Genomic DNA, 21,289 nt, shown 5'->3' with positions numbered 1-21,289 from the left:
ACTCTCTGGGGGGAACAAAGCACTCACACGCTCTATGTCCAAGGATGTAGATATAAATACATTAGCTGTTGAATTCTCTCTCTGAAACAGCTTTATCTTATCGAAGTAATAATCCCCTGAACGTGGTGTCGATCTTCACGCAGGGCTCAGCCGTGACGAGCCACACGAGCCACTGGCCCAGCCCAGGACTGTCCCTGCCACCAAAGTCAGGCCTGAAGAATTTGCTGCTTCCCATCTGCAGCCTTCATCTTCTCGTAAGGAAGTTCATTTAAGGGTGTGTTTATATATATAAAAGGTATTATCATTTAATATATTATCTTGGCCTTTATCGGCTTGTCCTATACGTAGCCACGAGAGTGTGACATTTGTTTATAGCTGAAATCTGCTTTAAGTGAAGGGCATCTCACACAGCAATTTGTCAGGGGCTAAAGAGCCCGGGGCTAGGAGTAGACATTCACTTACAGATTCTTAGGACTATTTTAAACAGGCCTTTGGGACCTCCCTGCTGACCAGCCCATAACATGCCCTTCTGTAGCATCTCACTGTGCTATTTCTTTTAATTGACTAACCTCAACACTGGCTGTTCAAAATCACTTTAACCCAAACATGCCCCCGGTCTGAAGCTCCTAATGACCTTCCCCTGGCCCTAAACACATATGGCTGAGACAATGCAAACATCATTTGGAAGATGAGTAAATTCAATAACTCAATTACCACCGCACCAAAATAACATTTATCAAACACTGGCCACAGCGGTTTGTATCTTTAGCTCTCTGTGTTTCAGTGGCACGGCATTTGGGTGAAAGTAACTAATCGATTTAGGAATGATTAAATAGAAATTTGTAACACTTGGCATTATTAAACCTTCAATCTTCATTACAACTGCTTAACGATTACATCATGGGCTGTGTAAAATAAATTAACAGTAGCTGGAAACAATCTCATCATAAATAAAGAAAGCAAAGGTATTAGACTAGTGTTCAATAGGAAGTCTGATAGGAATACATATATTGTGGCGTTATTAGTAGATCGGCCATACTGAGGTTAGGAGAAGTTTTAAGACTGAAAAAATGTGAAAAAGTCCAGCCCTCCTTTACCCCTATCCCCCTCCCAGGTATCTACATTGAACTCCTTTATTTTAAAAGGCCTAATTTAGTGGCAGAGCCAGCAGCCCGAGGGCTAGAGATGACTAACGGGTCACCCCCTGCATCCTCCTCTAAAGCAGAAGAAACGCTTCCTTGACGAGCAGCCTGGATCCCAGGTCCTCCTCGTGGGCTCCCACACCCTTGTCCTTTGTCTGAAGTGTGGCGAGTTTCTAGTTCCACCTGCTCCTTCAGGTATCCAGGCGGCCCTTTTCTTTTCCTCTTTCGGGACCAAAACACTCAACATTTTAAGTAGTTAATTTTAAAAATAGTTTTGAAATGTCTCTAAAAATCTTCCAAATATTTTCCTAACAGCTTTGTTCAAACCCTGACTTTCCCACAATCATCCCACTACCCAAGGCCAGTCGGGTCTTCTCTTGCTGTCCCTAAACAGGGACAAACTTTCATCTGCTCTCGTAGCCGCCTGCTCTGCCCTCAGCGTAACCAGCAGCTCTCAATATATATATAATATATATATATACAGACTGTAAGTCCATACAGTTTGTGGGTTCAGTGCTAGCAATGTTTGGGCAAACCATTCTGTGTATAAATATGTATTCTGAGAGGTTCAAATACTGTTATTGCTACATGGAATCAATTCATTCCTTTAAAAATTACACTGGCTAGCTATTAAATAGATACGTTTGGTCTGGGGAGTGCTATGGTTATGTACTTATTTATGAACCACTAAAACGGAAATTTTTTTTGATCTATTCTAGGAAGAGTGATGAGTCGGGGGGTGTGAAAGAAGCCGGTGGGTACAACAGCCTTTTGCACTGTCAGCAGGACCACGCTGAGATCAGAGAGGACTTCCAGGTAGCTGTAACCCCTATTTGCTCTTCCCTCTTTGGGCTTATGCCAAATTCAGCTTGCCTGGTATTGGAGAATGTGGGCCAGAAAGTTCCAACACCAAAGCTTTAATCTCCATCAGTAAAATGTAAATAGCCTCTACCTTTACATTCAGGTTCAAAAAAAGAAAGCAGCCTTTTCTTTCATTTCCTACTGCCATCTCTTCTAGGAAGTGAAAAAGAAAGAAGTAGTAAGCCTGGTTCTGAAGAACTAATGAAGTTAAGACAAAACTGCAATTAAAAAGATTTAACAAATATTTATCAAATATTATTGCACTATTTAGAAAGGGTTATACAACACGGACTGTTTTCTAACACATCAACCATTACCATTTCAATGAAAAATAATTTATATCACAACTCTCCTCCTGTTAAAACTGGAATGTAAATTTAAGTCACCAAACCCACTTTCTATACAATGACATATAAGAAATAATATATCATATATTATTGACAATGGTAAATATAGTCCCTTGCTTATTTTTTGGAAATGAATCAAGAGAAAAGATGGCTGCGTCAAAATGGCTCAACCCTATGCTTTTCTTCCAGTCTCAAGCATGTAGCAAATGCCATTATTATGTTCATTGCCTTCTGAGTGTACCGAATCAGGACTAAAACAGCTCGTTTCATAAAATGACAGATATATTGTTACAATAAAACGTTTAGACCCTTTCTATATTTCCAAAGTAGGTTTTTTACAGTGACATATTTAGAACATTTAAAGGTGAAATTTGTATAAGTTGTTACTAGGTGTATTGCAGTCATTAACATGAAATATATAAAACACTTTCCCCCTTCAGATGGAGTTGTGTACCACACATCTTCTCATGTACAAAAGGGCTATGTTACACAAGTTCCATAAATATGATTTTGGAAAGTTCTGCTCCTCTTACAAGAGAGTTTTGCTAATCAGTTGTGAAGTCCCACACGTTAAATGCAACGGCAATAAAAACATGTATTGATTGGTAGGCCAGCAGCTGGAAAAGGTGTTTTATCTCAGGGCTCTGGGTTTGATTTATCCCAGGTCAGCATTCCAGCTGCTGAGCCAGTCACTGACTGTCCTGTGGGACGGCGGTGGGTGGGCCTAGATCAGGATCTGGGAATGGCATTAAAATCCCACAGCAATCAGTATCCTAAAACATAGCCAAGATGCTAAACAAAGTGTGGCAGTATTAGCCTGTTGCTCCAAAACGACACGTTTCCAAGTTGTATGGAGTGATAAGGGAGAACGTTTGCTGTGTTTCTGGCTGTTCTATATTGTACTGTGTTTCTCTAAAAACAGAGCTTTTCCTTTAAAGGCAAGGAAAGCTTATGACATTGATCCAGAGATATGAAGCACATTTCTACACCCATCCCCTTAGAAGCCTAGTCCAAAGCTTTATGAAGTCAATAGAAAGATTTCTGTAGACTTCAAACGCCTTCACATCAGGCTCTGGGGAGCACACGCATCCCATGAGAACCTGAAGAAAATATCAAAGAGTCTAGAAATTCAGATGTTCCCCTCGGTTTATTTTGTGACCACACCACACTACATCATAGATTATCTCCGTGGCTGATAGGAACGTAATTTGTGGAGGGCTGGGTTAACATCCTCAGTGCCACAGCCTGAGCAGATTGCTTCCCCAGGCTGGCGAGTTCCTCAGCCCCCTGTGAGACAAATTCCTTTTTCATTATTTTTCCAAATAACATTACTTTGACCAGGAAATATGAAATATACTTCAATCTTGGGTAGCCTGGTGAGGTGTATTTGCATTAACTCCCCAAGCAAGAATACAAATTTAGGGTTCAGCTGGTGGTCTGAGCTAATTCCCATTTTACTGCCAATGTTCCTCAGTATTTGAACATCAGTGATGCAAACAAGAAATATTTCTAGCTCCATTATCTAGGGTTGATGCTGTATTCCATTTATATGGCTATATAAATTCACCATTATACCATACACCTGTGCTGCAGAAAGAATTAATTTTGTATCTGACTTTCTGAATCTTCATTTTGACCAACACATTTGCAAGACGTTATAAATCCCCCGGTACCAGGGCATCTACCCAACAATTCTGGCACTTAAAACAACCACGGAGAAGCAGGCAGCTACTTTTTAACCAAGATTGCAGAAGTGCTACAACCAACACTACAGACTGAATAGCTGACCTCATCACAAGCCCTGTAACCGTATGTATTCCTTCTCCGCTCTGCCTGGAAGGTGCTGGGACAGTCACTGTCTGCTCCGGCTTCTCGTTCAGTCCTGAGATGCCCGATGCTTGGACAGACAGCTGAGCTTGGTTCTTGGTGACGATGACTGGGCATCTTTTCAAGTGTTTAACTTTGTTAAGCTTTGTTTAGCTTCTGCAGACAGTTTTAAGACTTGCTGCTGACATACATCCCACCAAGTTTTGCACTAAGTTAACTGCAGAATAATTGAGAGCAGATGTATGGCAATAATGGAACAAACAGGATTGTCTTGTTATCAGTTCACAAGACAGCAGATGATCCTTTCTATCTTCTTTGAGGAAAAACACTGTGAAGTGATTACTCTAACAGCAACGTGTCCCTCATGGTAAGGCTGTAATGATCTACTGCCGCAGGGCAAGCACGCAATCTTTGGGACACTGAGAACAGCCAGGACTCAAACACAGGGATGTGAGTTCAGCTCTCTATGCTTTCCTGTGGTAGTGCTTTTATTTTTGTTTATTTATGGAGAAATAAAGAGTGTAATGTGGAAGAGTAAAGCTAATCTAAAATGTTTCAGCTAGATGTGTTTTAGTTGGCAGGATAATAATAACTTAGTAATAACCTCACAACAGCACTGGGTGTACCAGAGAATGAACGCAGCCTACGCTCATAAATGTCCAAGTGTTTATGGAGGAGGATAAATTTATTCCCAGAGTTCACCAGCTGCTACTGAGCAAGTTATCACTACTCTGTTTCAGGTTTTCTCCAGGTATTTGCTGCTGGGAGCTGTGCCTAGTAAGGCATTACATCCTCGGGGTGCACCAGAGGGCTGGGACGAAGACACCGCGTGCTGGTTACAGAGCATCATCAAGCTGTCAGCCCTCTGACTGCCAGATCAGGCAGCACCAAAAGGTACACGTTGCCACGGGATAGCCCCATCAGTTCAACAGTAAAAGTAATGGAAACAGAGGGAGAACAATGACCTTTCCTTGAATTTCAGCCTCTCATGTTTCTCCTTCCTTCTGAGCATTTAAGGCTGGGTCTCAAAAGAGAGGAAGGAGAACAAGTCAATTTAGATGTCATGTAAATTGGCAAATCCAACTCCTTGATTTGCTAGAGCCTCTTTACTGAGTGCTCTTTAAGAACATATATGGTCAGTGGTACACGCAACCTCACTTTCTTTCCAGTACATTAAAGTTCAGAGGACTTCATCTAAAGTTGTGATTAAATGAAGACAAGCCTCGTGTCATCAGGTGAACTTTTAAAAGGAGCAATTTTAGTTTCAAATGTACTTTTTAATTGGTGTCTATGTTTGGCATTTTCAAACTAAAATTTCTAAAGCTGAATTACAAACCTACGAAAAATGCAGTTACCATTTAGGTACCAAAACAGCCATACGTGTGTTGGTGCAAATGATACCATTGTAACACAATAATCAAATGAGTTTCTCATAAACTCTTCTGTAATCCAATAAAGCAACAGCCTTTTCTTAAACCTTTATCAATCTCAATCTGTAATATTTACATACATATCACAGATAGGGGATGAAAGGGAACTGGAATAACTGACAAGCAAACTGAGATAAATGAGAAATAGCCCATCATTATGGCAAAAAAAGCAAAAGGCAGCATTATGTAGAAACTTTATCGAGTAATTAATGATCTATCTGGGAATAATTACATGTGACTCACTGCTCCCATTTTCTTAAATGAATTTAAAAGCTATTAAATATCCCCTTAACAATAAACAGCATGTGAGATGCTGCTTTGCAGCTTTTGTCCACAAAATTTTATCTTAATCAGTGAATATGGATAGTCTTAAGGAAGAGCGGATGAGCGGATACAGCTGCCAGGTAGTGACGGATATGTATGCTTATAAGAAAAAGGCTGAGATAATGGATAAGAAGACACAGAGCCTTGCATATTAACGGTGTTACTATTACTTGCGTTGTATGAATATAACTAGCAGATGATGTCTTTTTACAGCCAGTCTAATATGAGTAAGACAGGCCCAGTGAGTGCATGTCGCAAACACCCTGTAATTGCCGTTTCTGTCCTGCAAGCACAGGACGGGGTGGGAGGAGGACATTCCACCATGTGCATGGGGCCGAGCGAGCAAAGCTTAACTGAAGATGTCTGTACGCTATCCGTGCTCCCCAACAGGTTCAGTGCAACACTCACGCCATTATGCTACATTATTTTTTCTTGAAGAATAAATACAAATGATGATGAGTATAACCATGAGAGAGATGCAAGAAGATCCAGACTAGGAAGAATCTGACCCAGTGACAGTCACAAGTTCAACAGGACAGAGAGTAAATGCATTTTCTTTCCCTTGACCTGTACAACAGGATAAGGCACTTATTAGGTGGATAGTGTGGACTTTGAGGAGAGTACTGCACTTAGGTTTCTTTCTGAGTACCCTAAAGGCTAGATTATTATGCAAGTATTAGCTGCAGTATTTTTAGACTAGACCAATTCCATTACGAATTTCAAAGCAAGTAATGCTGTCTGTATGTGTGGGGATGCAATGAGTCTACCTACCAGACCGAACTGCTCAGGTTGGGCCAGTCAAGCAAGCAACACTTTGCTTTTGCAACTTAAGTAGAAGGAAAATGCTGAATTACTTGGGGTACTGATGGCTATGTGCAAAAAGAAGTTAAAGCTTCTGGGGAGTTTTAAATTGAACGAATGAAATTAGCCATTTCTATTTTACAAAGTTTGTTCTTTTAATACCAAGTTCTGTATCAGTTCTACTTCTTCCTCATATTTTAGGAAGAGATCATTCTGCCTCAATTTTAAGATTTCATCCTACTTATCTGCCTAGATTTTAATCCTTCAGGGCAAAGTCTGGTTCTTATTCTGTGTTTGTGAAGGTATGCATGATAAAGTCTTGTGTTTCAGCTGCATGCTCTAATCATCCGTAAAGAATGTTGCAGCACAAAATCAAAGAATGACAAAAAAAAAAAAAAAAGTCCTCCTCATGAGGTGAAACAAACTTATAGTGCACAGCTGTTTCACTTAATGGGTACAGTTGTTTTTATTTCCAAAAGAAAAATTGCTCAAAACTGTACAGAAATTTAACTTATATATATATATATATTTTTTTTTTACAGTTCACTTACAGGCTAAACATCCCACAAAAAATAATTCTGTCAAAACATCAGCAACCTTTAAGTACTGTTTCCAAAGATACAGCCTTTGCCATTAAATTATTTTTTTTTCACCAAAACACTCCATTATGCTAACAAGCTAAATGTTATATGAGACGATTTAGTGTCATTATTAGTGTTCTGTATGAGCACTAATGACCTTGCATAAAGCAGACATAAATTATTTTCACATACCATCCCTGGAGTAGCTTTATGAAAATGCATGCAGTGATTGTGTACTTAGTTCTTCAATTAAATGCCCGAGAAGAAGTGACTTTGGTAAGATTTTGCCACTTGATTTCTTGGGATGATCCCATTCCCCAAAGTGATAATAACCTACTTTTATGCTAAAGGGCAGTGATATGAAGGAGAATATTAAAAATCTATAGCTGTTGTATTTAGCATTTAATTTCAACTCAATTAAATTGCCATTTGATTGGGAACACATTTGTTTTAAATATCCAAATGAGAACATTCAAAGACAATTTTTTCATCCAAAAGGAAGACTACTTTTCATGCAAAATTTTACCTTCTCTGCTATCAAGCCACAGGCAACCTTCAGGTTTGAATTTTCATAGCACACATACATGAGGTATGCAGAAAATACGTGCTTTGAGTTAGTTCGATCCTGACAAATTAAGAGCGATGTAGTGTACGTAGACTTAATCAATTTTGTAGTTATTTCCAAGTCAATGTACATAGTGAAGACAAGACAGTTTTACATAGTGAGGTACTTTGTATTCTACAAACTAGATGTACCTATAAAGATACATGTTGTGAAGACATCAGCTTTAATTGTAATTTTTGGATCCAGATCTATATTTCTAAAGCTAGAAGTTGACAGCTGCAGTGCTGGTTTTGGCCATTCTCTAACCTTTCACTTCAGTTGCTTGCTTTAGCAAGTGGCTTCCATAGCACGCCTGATCGTCCTCAGATAAGCTTTCTGTAACTAACGTGCTGTGTTTAAAGCATTCCCAATCAGTTAAACTGAAATGCAGCGCAATGGAGGAACATGTGTGCAATCCTGTTTGTGAAACTTCATATTCCCCAGATGCTAGTGGATTAATTCTCTCACCTTCAGCACTTAAAAAGAAACAAACAAACAAAAAACACCTCTACACTGAGTAATAAATATGCAACAACTCAATATATATTATTTCAATTGCTTCATATCCTAGGATCAACAAAAGCATAAGAAACATATGGAAACTTTTTTGTATTAAACTTTTCACGATAGGCAGCATTCTGGCATGTCCTCACAGGAGAGTCAGTTTTAGTTAAAGAACTCTTCTTTAACTCTCGGTTTGAAGGAAAGCAGCCCTACGATGGCAACAGCACCTGAGCTGAAGGAAAGGATTGCGCAAGCAGCTTGTGAGCCTCGCTAACGCAAGCTGCTGCTTGTGACACCAGACAAACAGTGCTGCGCTCGGATTGCAAATGAGTGTGTGCACGAAACTGAGACGGGACAGCAAACACCTGAGCTTCAATTTGAGCAGCCGAGCTCTAACCAACATGCCACGTGGGGTTGCGTGAGAGAAGAGCAATGCGCCTAAACCAGCTAACCTTGCCCGAGTCTTCCAGCTTCAACTTGAACGCTCTTCCCCGGTTCTCAGCTGACTTTGCAGCTCACTCCATCTGGCGCCAGGTTTTGCTAGCCAAGAAATGTAGGTTGAATTGCAGCATAAGTAAGCTAGAAGAGGGATTATTTGATTTTATTTCTATTTCTCCCACATAACCTAGCTTAGTAATTGCATGGCACAATTGATAAGCACCTCCTAAACATGTGTGCTTTTGAGGATGTATGAAATAAAAGAGCAATCTTGAAACAGATTTTCTTTTTCTTCTTTCCCAGCATACAGTGGAAATGCAGCTATTTGTTATATTTTGGCTTCAGTATGACTATATGAAGACGATGCATAAAATACATGTTGACAGAAATTTGAAGTGCCCTGCTCTTCTTTTTGATCATCTAAGTTTTAACTTAACACAATTCTTCCTTTCCACCTAATTTGAGGGCTGAAGAAGTGAAAACAACTGTTTCCAGAGATAAAACCAAAGAATTAAAATTATATTGTCCTTTAGTTCCTGGCTCCTATGCTGGTAAATTAATTCATAAATGGGAGTACTTATGATGAAAATGCATTCTATAATTGCCCTGCTTAATAGATTAAAGGCCCAAGAGAAAGACAAATAAAAATAAAAATTAGTGTTTTCATTTTGAGTATGAAGTTTTGAGTAGCAAAGGAAGATAAAATGATCTATATTTCCTGTTTATGTTACCAAGATTCTCATTAAGGAGCCTCCTCTTTGACCTATGTTGTTACGAGAAAGAAACTACGGCAAGTAGGCTTATACTAATGAGAGGCAAGAATACCCCTGCTTTTTCACAATTAAGAGTAAATGTATTGGGGAGCCAGATGGGACCTTTAAAAAATTCCACAATTATATGCCTTCCACAGATAATGGCAAAGACCCCACAGTGGCTGTTTTAAAGCAACACACACGAACACATTAGCAGGCTTCTTGTTAGATTCATTTTTCTCCCCCTCGTTTGTGTTTTGATGTTTGGTGAGTTCTGGGGAAGGGGCAAGCTTGGGAAAGAGGTGATTTACTGGAATGTTTTCACTTAAAATGATAAATTTCATACAGCCTAACTAGAAGCAGGTTTTTGGTGCATGAAAGGAGAGCTGAATAAATTTAAAAAAAAATGAATCCTATGGTGGCTTTCATAAGAAGCAACTAATTCTGTCAGTTTTACCTAATTAAAACACCAGTGTCCTTGCTTCTTCCACAACCTACATTACTGCTTCTCTGCTTATAATCCCCCTTCTCTCCTCATGTGCCTTTCACATCTACATCCTATGCCTCCGCCATGTCAGCTACTCCTAACTATGTTGTTCTTGTTTTTCCTCTAAATTGCCTCTGTTGCATGTGTGAATGTGATTTTGTATGGCTGTATCTTACCGATCAAAGAACCTCCATTTCTTGAATTGGTTTACTTGTGATGTTTGCAGAAAGTCTGGGAAAGAGCATCAGAAAGAGACAGAGCACTTGTGCTCAGCAACTTAGAGAGACTTGTTCATGTACATTAGATATCAGCAATCTCTGGAATTCAGACCTCTTCAGCTTATCTGAAGCTGGACTCTACCACGTGAAGTGAAAAGTTGGTTCAATGTACAGATTGACAGAGCATCTTTTAATCTACAGGCTAGCGCAGCTCAAATGGTTCTCCAAACCCCACAATGCCTTCCTAAAGAGCTCGCTTGCTCTTGTATCAGCAAGCTTATGCCAAAAAGGTGGGTATCTTGGCGAGTCTGGCTGACCACGAGGAGGAGAAAACCCTGCACAAGGAGTCTATCTTAATGTAAGTGCAAAGGAAAGTGGTGAAATCTGAAAGCCATTGTGCCTCACTTGCTTTAAATGTGAAGAGGATGTGGGAAGCAAATAACTAATACCAATCCTAAATCTCTCCATGGTATATAGACCATGGGTTTACTTAACTGCACTGGCTGCTGAAAACAGCCATTCAGGAAAACATATTTTGGCACTATAAACAAAGTCCAGTTATTCCATTTTACTGTGGCATTCAACAAAATAACCAATAAATAAAACAATTGGCCAGGCTTTAAGATCCATGAGAGTATCCAGCAGTGTAACAAACCAAACAAGCTAGTTATGACTGTGTTATGAAGTGGGTAATAGACACAGTGGGCCCAATTTTCCAAACTTTACAATGATTTGAAAAACCCTGCAGAGTGCTTGCTTGTTACTTGTTCATCTTAATTCCCTCGCCTAGGCTGATAATTACGTTAAATTGTATAACTCAAGAATGGTTGTTTCATTGTGTAGTCAACTTTGTAGAGATTTTAAATTACAGGAAAACAGCACCTTGCTTGCCAAGCTAGACTGTCCCTATAGGGGCAGCTACGTGCCATCTACCCAAAATGTGCCACCGCTGCCTCCAGAGCCTCTGCATCTCCAGAGTCACGCAGGGCTGGAGCGAGCACGCCCCAAGGTCCTGCAGCTTCCTTCCCGAAGACCACGCTACGGGGCTAAGCCAGAGTCAGGGCTTGTCTCAACCTCAGAAGGACGGGTGTGATGTCAAGGTAATCGAGATGTACAGATGCCTGCCTGCCAGCCGGACTGCTTGTCCTGGCGCTGCGCGGGCTGGCAGCCCGTAGCAATTACATGGCAAAACTCTGCAACTGTGCAGAAGGGGGAGCTTACAGGCGAGAAGTTATCGAGGGGCAGCTGATGAATGGTCACTCATTAAGCTCTGGTAATATTATTGCTTGCAATGCTCTGTCCCTACAGTTAATCAATTTTCTAAGTGAATGAAACTGAATTAAGGCTGCTTTAATTCCAGATGAGAATGTCGACACAAGCATTTAGTGAAGTTCAACTAATCCATTTAAAACAAACTTGCGTTTGTTTCCCTCGGTGTAGGTAACTCTGGGATGGGCTCAACTGCTTCAGGCTCGGCACATCTCATTGCCCAGGGGGCTGCACTCCCAGCCCGCAGAGGTGGACATCCCACGCCATGGGATGAGGCTGCAGTGCTGACTGACTTACCTCAAAATCTACTCGGCTGTGATTTGGTAAGGCAAACATTTAGGTACTTTTTATCAGCACGGCAACATAAAACATTAAATGCAGAAAAAGAAGGTAATTGTTAGTGAATTCAGCTTATACGTTTATTCTTCATGTGTCATCAGCATCTACCTCAAGCATGCAGGGACAAAGAAAACTAAGTCATTTGTAAGAACAGAGTGGATCTGGCTAAGAAACAGCACTGATAAAAATATAGGAAGCCATCATATAGAAAAAACATCAAACAAGTCCTTTTATCAGTGCTTCAGAAGGCACGCTCTTCACTCAGCCTTCCTTCATGACCACTGACAGAAATGCGTGCAGCTTGTCTCATTTTTACCCGCGCGGCAGAGAAAGAATAACAGCGACACTGAACGTGTTCGTGCCCTTTGAACCACCGCTGTGCCTCAGAGTCACCGTGCCGTCGTGAGGAATTGTGCCATTCCTCATCGCTCTGAAAGCTTATTTCACCTTGGTGTCTTCTAGATACGGCTTCGAGCGCCTGCCCTTCAATTTATATGTCGAAGTTTTACTTCATATCAAAAGGGACTTGAGACCTACTTTGTCTTCATGGTAAATGTGTTATTTTATTTTTTTTTTAGTAAAGGTACCCCTTTGGTATGGATGGAAGCACCATAAAAGTGGAAAAAAAAAGAAGGGCTTAACATAGAACAATAGCTGTTGTATCAAATAAGCCCCAGCAAACAAAGAAACGCCAAGCGCTGGCACAGCACACCAGACAGAAGAAATACCAGTGAGCCCAGAGACTCGAGAAGGCACCGTGGTCTCCCTGAAGGTGATGGGAATTTTGCCACTGAATTAATGGAGACGGGTTTACACCTGCACTGTCTGAAAAGCAAATGCTTAGCTGCTGAGGCACAGGATGGCAGCCACCCCAGAAAAACACCAGCTTGCTGAACCCCGACACATGCTGACTCAACCCGAAACCTGTTCCTAGCTCAAGTTTTTGGCATGACTTTGTACCTACTCTTGTTTTATTTGCCACAGCCTTAAGCAGGGATTGGACACAAGCTAAGTGAGACGAATTGTCTAACAAACATGAAAAGAAGATTACAGAACAGCCAGGACACGGGATAGTGGCAGGACAAGAGGTGACTGGAAGCAACTGGAAGATTTATTTCCTGCCTTAAAAAATTCAGAACAAGATCAATTCATTAAACTTTATTTCAGTCCATGAAAAGATACAATTTTGAAAAGGTAATAAAAACTAGCTGAAAATGCTCAGCAGCATCTCCCATGTTCAAAATATTTTGTATACAGACTCAACTGTTTTTCTCTGTTTATTTCCTTTCTGCAGAACCGTGCTGGTGGGTTCGGGATGAGCACTGACTTGTCACTGACTGCTGGGAGCTCCTCACAGAGGGATGTGCCTCAGCCACCGGGCTTATGCCTCCCTGATGTGTAAGTTATCCCCTCAAACTATGTGGTCATTCTGTTGGGTTAACATGGATTTGTGTAACAAAAGCATCAGGTTATTTTAAACACTAACCTGCCTGCAAGTAGTAATTACAGTAAGAAAAGAATCAAGCACCTGGACACAACTGGCTACCTTTGCTGTCTCGCCCTGTTCACCAGCATCTCCCTCCCAAAAAAAAGCCCAGAGCAAAGTCACTTGTCACTTCTGAGCACTCCTCTGTTGCAGCTCATAATGAATCTTTTAGCCCACTCACAGCAGACTTGGTGCTCTTCGTCAGACTTGCCTGGCCAAGAATAGTTCAGTACAAAAATGCCCAGAGTTTTGAAACGATTTTGAAGCAAAGTAAACAGGCGTTCTGCATTCAAAGAATAAATGCAGTGTCCTGTGTGGACTGCAGGGACTCCAGCTGTGGGCAAAGGAAAGGTTTTGCAGAGGGGTACTCCTTAACAAATGAGAGGTAGTGAGAAAACCTAGTAAATGCCTTTCACTTTGTTTTCTCTAAAGCAGTCTCCAAAGAATACATTTCAGGCAACCTTGTCATTGCTCAATGTGAAATGGGCCAAAAGGTGAAAGACTAGTACTTCCCTCGGCCTCGTGGGATTGCCAGCCACTTACAAAGACTATTCAAATGATCTCATTAACTAGCAGCCCTGCTTCCAGAGATCCTTTCACGTGCCCGTACAAAGACAATGGTTCCTGTTAGGCTGACATAATTTCCATCTGATTTTTTTTCCTTAAAAAGAAGTTTACACAGTTGGCCGAGAGCTTCTTGTGCTTACTTAGCAGGAAGAATTCCGAGTACCATAAATTCGGAGCTCAGTGATGCTTTTGCTAGCTATTGATGCTCATTATGACTATTACTGACATGAGAAAAGATACCTAATTTTAGAAAATACCTGCAATTTATTTGATATCGTGCATGAAATAAACTTGCACCTAACCCAGTACAGGCGTCAGAGAGAGTCGTATATTATGTAAGAAAACATTTGCTTTAATGTGATACATTACTTTTTGGGCTAGGTATTCCACCTTCATTCCCTTCTTGCTGTTTTGGATGCTGTAGAGCTATCTATCTTTGCACTTCTCTGGCCTGCGAGCATCCCTTTTCCTGGGAAGCCAATGGCATCGATTAAGAAGAGAACTGCCTAGTTAGCCACCTATCCATTCTTGAGCAGGGAGAGACTTGACTGTCTGATGTATCCTAATCTCTAGTGTTACAAGCAGGTCCTGGTTTTCCTAGAATTAATGGTTACAGACATATCGATCTAGATGTGAGAAAGGTCACACTCCCAAAAGCCAGAGACATAAAAGAGAAAAATGGAAATGAAATAGCTTTACACTTCCAACTGTATGTTATGGCTGCTGAGCTGCAAAGGACTATGCACGGCATCTTTCCAAAACTATGTTTGTCTGCATACAGGACTACGATGGGGAGTTAAAATGGGCCTTAGCTACAATATCCCAGTTTGCAACAACCCAACTACTACAAGCCTCACCATCATTGTAACAATAGCAGGTTTTAATCACAGAGAATGTCACCTTCATGTTGAAATGATCCAGATATTTTTCAATGTATGTGAATCAGCAAAGTCCTCTGAGGCTGAAGTATGCCCATGGTATTATTCATTGTTTTATACAGAATGAAGAGAGAAACTAATTCACTGTCCTTTTGTACTGGAAATAGAATAATGCATGTGATTTTCCACTTTGAAAAGATATTTAATAATCCCATTTAATGTTGAGTTAAACATTTCATTGTTTGCCATGACTAATCCACAGATTTGAAGGGAAAATTCCACTTTAAAATGTAACGGAGCTCCTCTGTTCCTTCACTTTTGAATTAGTACTAACACAATTTTGAAAATAAGTACCAATTTGTGGAGATATTTTCCAGCATGTGTTCTAATACACTTATCGTAAGTACAGTGAAATAGAGGGTGCTTTGGATAACAAATGCAAATTCGGTCAGACTAGTAAAACCAGCTCAACCTTCACTTAGAGATGCCTTCTAATTAAATGAATAAACTTATTCTGAAAGACATTCAATGAAGGATGCAGAATAGGATTATTCTACTCCATCAAGCACCCTTTTGATGTCTAATGAAACTACAACAGCAGGTAAATTATGCTTTTGTGTTCACTGCATACTTTTAAATGAGATTATTAAGAAAAATCCAATATATAACAAGTGGGTCAGATACATTTTAATGTATCTGTCAGGAGAGACAACCTCCAGAATGATCATTCAGAAATAGGTTAAATAAACACAGTTATGAAAAGATGGGAACCACGTAACTGTTGCTATTTCCTGACACTTTCAAGCATCAGGCTGCTTTTGAATCTGTCATGGCCAGTGAGTACGCCAATAGAAATAGGCAAATATTCATGGGTACACAGCAATAAATTCTAATAACAAATTCTATTACAATATTTTTAAAGAAACACAACTGTCCCAGCCATTTTTGGATATTTCAGCAACATTTTAAGAAACAACACTGTACGTATCACTGTGAGGGGAAACGCACAGACACGCCTCACGTGCCACGAAGCACAGGCCACACTGCCCGGGGTTACAGCCCTGTTAACAGCGCCAAGTCAATGAGGCTTAGTATTCAAATACCTCAATTACAGGAGCTCCTTCTCACCTTGAAGTAATTGTATGTCACACGCAGGAAGGCGATGGCAGCACAGAAGTGCTTTCCGCCTAACTAGCACTGCTCCCTGTGACAGCAGCGACCGAGCTCCTTTTGACTTCCACAGGACCCCAATTAATCCGACTGGACGCGCTGTGGGAGCTGCCCCCGGCCCACGCCGCGGCACCGCGCCACTGATGTACGTCCGTGTCTCACCGGCTGACTGAACCCGCTCCCGAGGCAGCCAAAAGCCGAGCCACTTCGGTCACGTCCGCAGACTGCCTCTTCCCCTGAGCCAAAGCTACATCGGCCTCTTGTCCGAAATGGGCCGATATCCAGCTTAGGCCTGAAACAGAGATTTCATCACGCCAGCTTTGCCGTAGCGAGGAGCCTGCAGCACTAGGCCCAGGAGCCGCGCGGCTCTGTGAGGAGCGCGAGCCACTCGTCCAGCGCGGCTACACGCCAGGCACGTTTGCAAAACAATGTCTTTAAATCCTGGCCAAATGGCTAAATTACTCTTCCTCCACCTGTCAATGCTTCTGCTTGTAAAAGACAAGTTGTCTGGGGGAGCCTGGATGCATGTCTCAGCTGTCTGAACTGGACATGAACTAATTGGGAACTTCACTGCTCACCAACTAACATCGCACGTGCTCTCTGCAAGTCTTTCAATTGCTTTGCACCAGCAGCTGAAGGATAGCCAGATTAAACCGAACAATCTGAACCACACAGAATTCAAGCTTTATTTTCTCCTGAGATCACGCCGTTTGAAGGCTCCAACCCTTCACACGTTTCAGGGCCTGCTGGGAATTGCGACTGGAGACGGACAAACATGATACTATTGGGCCCAGATCTGTGGAATTTGAGAAAACTTTCACTTCTCTCTGAACCCTACAGTACTGAAATCAAGAGTCGTGTGACAGTCGTGTGACATAAATTGAATATTTGTATTCAGTAGTTACTGAGACTTACTGTTGGTAATAACATCGGTTAAAAGGCTAAAAGCACGCATCATACAATTAAACCTGAATGTCAAATTAATACTCTTTTTCACTGAATTAACAGGAAAAACATGATTACCAGGCTCGGAAGTGTTCAGTAAGTAATATACTTCTAAGAATAGGAAGACTATGCTTCAGAGTCATCTACAGCCCACCCTACCGACACTTTCTTGTCAGTGCAAAAGGATGCATGCCCTCAAGAGGTAGGTCTTTACCACTGTAAATTAATACTACTGCACCACAGAATATGACATACTGCAATAATGTCAAAAGCTACAGAATTATAAATAATTTTAATAATACATCAGAAGAAAATTATTTTAACTCCTAATTCAGAACTGACCAAAATTCAGTTGGTGAATTTTAACAGGCTTTAGTTTAGCTCTGAGATGTCAGCACAGTTGAGAAGGTGCTCAAGGGTTTTGTTAACAGGGCTGGATTTAAGCACGCAGGTTTGTAGGTCTGCTGATGCCTTTGGCTCCCACTATCGAGCTCTGGCAGATGCAGCTGTGGCAGCTCCTGTCCCCACCTGCCTCCTCTGTGTTGATGATGATCGCTGTAGTGTCTGTATGTTGGTCCAGTTCACTCCTGTGTTTCACACCACCCTCACCGATGCTTTAGGCTGAAATGCCAGGCTGTGAACTGGGGCACTGGAAGTGCTGACACATGTCCCATTCTGTCACCCCTTCTAGGGGACGATGATGCTGGAAGGCAGTGGTGTTAGGTGAACAGCTGGAGGTGGTCACGTCTTAAGCCACTGCAGCTAAACCTGCCAAATCTCATCTGTCAGAGTATGCAGTTTGTACTTTTAGCCTCATGTGTGTGGAACCATAGGATTACCAAATTATTACTTTAACTACAATGCATTAGCCTGGATGAGATCAATTAAAGAAAAAATGCAAGTAACAACTAGAACATCCAAACGCTTCCATGAAAAGCATATTGTTAATACAATTTAGAGAAAATATCAGATCCTAAACTTTGCACATAATTTAATACTGTTCTTTGGATAAAACCCAAAAACTAAAAACAAACAAAAAAACACAACAAACTTTGAATAGAAGATGTTATGTGCTTGCTTGATAAATGCTTCAAACATACAGAGCTCTGATCTTCATCTGTTTTGAGTCAGAGAGACTTCACTTAAGTCAGAGGAGCCACAAAAGCCAACAGCAGATGAAGAGTGGGCCCTAGTTTGCTATTCACTAATCTTCAGGAAAGTCATAAGATTATGGACAGAACATTTTCTTTCTCCAAAACAAGGAAATATAATATCCCTAGAGTATCTCTTATCTACCCTCAAATTCAGTCTGGAAAGTCTTTCTTCTTTCCTAAGCCTTTTGTAGAAGTTCAGTTCTATAAACATAGCCTTTCCCTGTTTACTGATATTTTTAATGCATTAAAGCTGTTGTTCCATTTTTGGGCACAGTCCCCTCTTTTTCTGACTCCTCTCAAAACTTTTGAAGCCTGTTCTTTTGCTGCTCCTTTCATTCTTTATAGATGCTTCTTCTCTCGTTTTCTTTTGTGAACTGAAATTCTTCCTCCACTACAGTTCCCCTCAAGTCTCCATTGCATTTCAGCCTTTGACCTTCTCTGTGCAGTGTGTACGTGTTTGTGTCCATGTGTGGGAGAGAGAAAAACAGTGTGTATGAGTTTAGATCTCAACACTGGCTTACTTTATGCTAATGCTCATCACCATTGCACCTAATAAGTATTATAAAAGTAAACTGAAGTATAGATAAACACTCACATGCGGGAACTGAATTACATGTTCTTCCAATGTTTATAGTACTCTAGTGCCATCTAGCGAAATACATACGGTAAGTATTATAATAATGAGATAAAAGTTCATTGATAAATACATTTCTAAATATATTGCTGAATAGATATACTGTTTTTCTCTGCAAGTGTGCACAATTCACTGACAAATAGTGTAAGAACATATAAAGTGCTTTTTTAACTAGGGTGGTTTCTTAAAGTACCCCAAAGCGTTGTGTTTCCAAGGCACTCGGGTTGCACGTGATTTAACATTCCATTTCACGTATAAAACCTGTTTCTTAAATCTTTGATAAATCCTTTCCAAGTAGAAACAAAGGAGCTTTAGTTAACTGTATCCAGTTTGTAGACTAAACATATAACTTGTATAATCGGTCTCAAAAATCTGTTTACACTATTTGCCACATTTGCAAAGGAATGTGTAAGGGCCTGTTATTTACCTAGAATATTTTCTCGAAATCTTAAATCCTGCAGTTTGTTATTTGTAGCAGATGCTCAAAACTGCCTGAAAAAGCAGCTCAAGAGCCAGTGGCTTCGAATGGGAAATTTCACGTTTAACCCTTTCACTCCCCTCCAAATAGGATTCAGAATTTCTTTCTTTAGGGCTTTTGAAACCTTTTGAAGTGAATGGTACCACGGGGCAGCACTTTGCACAGCCTGGGCTGCTGAGCTGTAGCCTCGTGCTCAGGACTGTGCCCAGCCCACCTTGTGGTGGAGAGCTTCTGACGTTTCGCCACTGAGCACTGAGACGCCTAGGGTAGGAACTGCCAATACCTTGCCAGTCTTGATAACTCTGTGTGGAGGTGACACTGCTATCCACTAATCAACTTAAGAAAAAAGTGAAAGAACAGTGTCCCCTTGGCTCCGTTCGATTATGGATGTCAATAGTCTCAAGTACAAGTAGTTTGTAAGATGCTAAGGAAATCGTATGGGGATTGCTTTGAAAACTCCTTCACCATGCCCTCCTAGCCTTGCTTAACATTCCTGTAGAAAATAGAGCACGTGAACAAAAGTGCTTTCTTTTGTCTTAATAGCCACTTCCAACTGCCTTCTACTACTACTTGTTTTTATGATACCGTAGAAAAGCCAAAGCAGGAATTAGAAATCAGCTCTACTGTGTGGTGTGCTGTCACAGACAGAGGCAACCTCTGCCCTAAGGACTGCAAATCAAGGGTTTGATGTAAAAAACAGTTAATGAACATCTTTTCACTGATCTCAGTGAGGTCTGGAGCAGGCCTAACAGCAAAGATGTTGTCTATTAAGTTAATTTTCTTTTGGATGACATTTTGGAACTGTTAGCATAGTTCACATTTCAGTTTCCATTGTCTGCAACCATATGAACTTGATATTTTACAACAGTTTTACGTACAGATTGGAAATCTGATTTCAGTTACTCCTACTGCTGCTTTATTTCATTTAAGGAAATTGGTATTAAATTGTTGGATATATTTATGTGTCCCCATTTGTCCTTAGGTTAGTCTGTCTGAAGAACCGTGCAACCTACAGTACTTCATTCTCACCATTAATTAAAACTCTTCCAAGGTTAACACACCCAGGAAATAGGATTGGTGAGCAAGTGTTGTGTAACAGATGAACTCATATAAAATCTAAATGTGATTTAATTAGTTGATAATGGATCATTAATTACAAAGCCAGTGAAATGAAACACATTGTTGTGGGAACACATAATGGAACTATTGAGAAAGAATAGATTTGTTTTTACTAAGTACTTGTCTGCTAAGAAAACCACCTGTGCAAATAACTGGCTCAAATCAGATGACAAGCAGATTTTTTATTGCACAAGAAAGATTTCGGTTTCCATGACAACGCACCTAGGTCAAAACAGCAAATTGTATCTTTTTCTGCAATAAACATTTCATTTACTCTAGCAGGTTTAACATCCAGGTTTATAATGTGTCTAAAATATATTTATTAGCTAGCAATTATTTAATACAGCAGCTTCTGCCCAGAAATTGCTGTTCAGTGACTAGGGATTCAGCTAGAAGTGTATGGGATCTATCCTAAGCCTTTTGGCATTTTAAACAAATGCTGTAATGCTGTTTGGCTCACAGTAACCTACTGTGAGCTCTGGGGAGAACTAAGCAAACCGTTTAAATGTTATACAAAAGTTTTTATTTAATTGAATTCAAGCATTTATAAAATTATATTAAATTAGGTCATATTCATAGGTTATACAGTATTTAACATTTTCACCAGTAATTGCCTGTACATCTAATTTAAAATTTAATGGCATTATGTAAGAAAAAGGTTTTCTTGATCTGAGGGCAAATACGCTTTATTTATAGGCCTTTTTCTCAGACTGAGAATGGAAAGTACAAATGTGTTACTCATTAGGGCCCACGTCGTTACGTGGTTGGATGACTGCATCCCCGCTTCCCCAGGGTGCCCAGGCCAAAAAGAGCTGGAGTCAGCGAAAACAGAAAAATAGGTGTTCTCATTTCCAGTGTTCCGAATCGAAAGAAACAATCAGCAAGCCCCTGAAGTAATGAGGGGTTTCGTTCCCAAGAGTGGGACGAGGGCGGC

At 40.6% G+C, this 21,289-nt stretch overlaps 1 protein-coding gene and 1 long non-coding RNA gene across 8 annotated transcripts in view; one reads left to right on the top strand and one right to left on the bottom strand.

Annotated features, from left to right (window-relative positions):
* LOC106035457 (uncharacterized) overlaps window positions 1-20,610 on the top strand; it is a 132,023-nt gene extending 111,413 nt beyond the window's left edge. For 6 of the 7 annotated variants that reach the window (XR_010833941.1, XR_010833943.1, XR_010833939.1 and 3 more), the window contains 10 exons: window positions 144-254; window positions 1,862-1,958; window positions 4,918-5,071; window positions 10,518-10,674; window positions 11,188-11,416; window positions 11,757-11,908; window positions 12,503-13,118; window positions 13,219-13,322; window positions 17,034-17,172; window positions 20,219-20,610. This is a non-coding gene — a long non-coding RNA (uncharacterized lncRNA). Of the gene's footprint in view, window positions 1-143; window positions 255-1,861; window positions 1,959-4,917; window positions 5,072-10,517; window positions 10,675-11,187; window positions 11,417-11,756; window positions 11,909-12,502; window positions 13,119-13,218; window positions 13,323-16,098; window positions 16,236-17,033; window positions 17,173-20,218 lie in introns of those variants that run through there. The other variant, XR_010833942.1, reaches the window with a different exon arrangement.
* The window catches only part of PDZRN3 (PDZ domain containing ring finger 3), a 133,567-nt gene that overhangs the window by 50,248 nt on the left and 62,030 nt on the right, over window positions 1-21,289 (bottom strand). The window lies entirely within an intron of this gene.

The sequence above is a fragment of the Anser cygnoides genome, chromosome 10 (genome assembly GCF_040182565.1).
Source record: "Anser cygnoides isolate HZ-2024a breed goose chromosome 10, Taihu_goose_T2T_genome, whole genome shotgun sequence".
Taxonomy (NCBI): domain Eukaryota; kingdom Metazoa; phylum Chordata; class Aves; order Anseriformes; family Anatidae; genus Anser; species Anser cygnoides.
The sequence above is the reverse complement of the archived record's forward strand: the minus strand, read 5'-3'. Positions and strand labels throughout refer to the sequence as shown.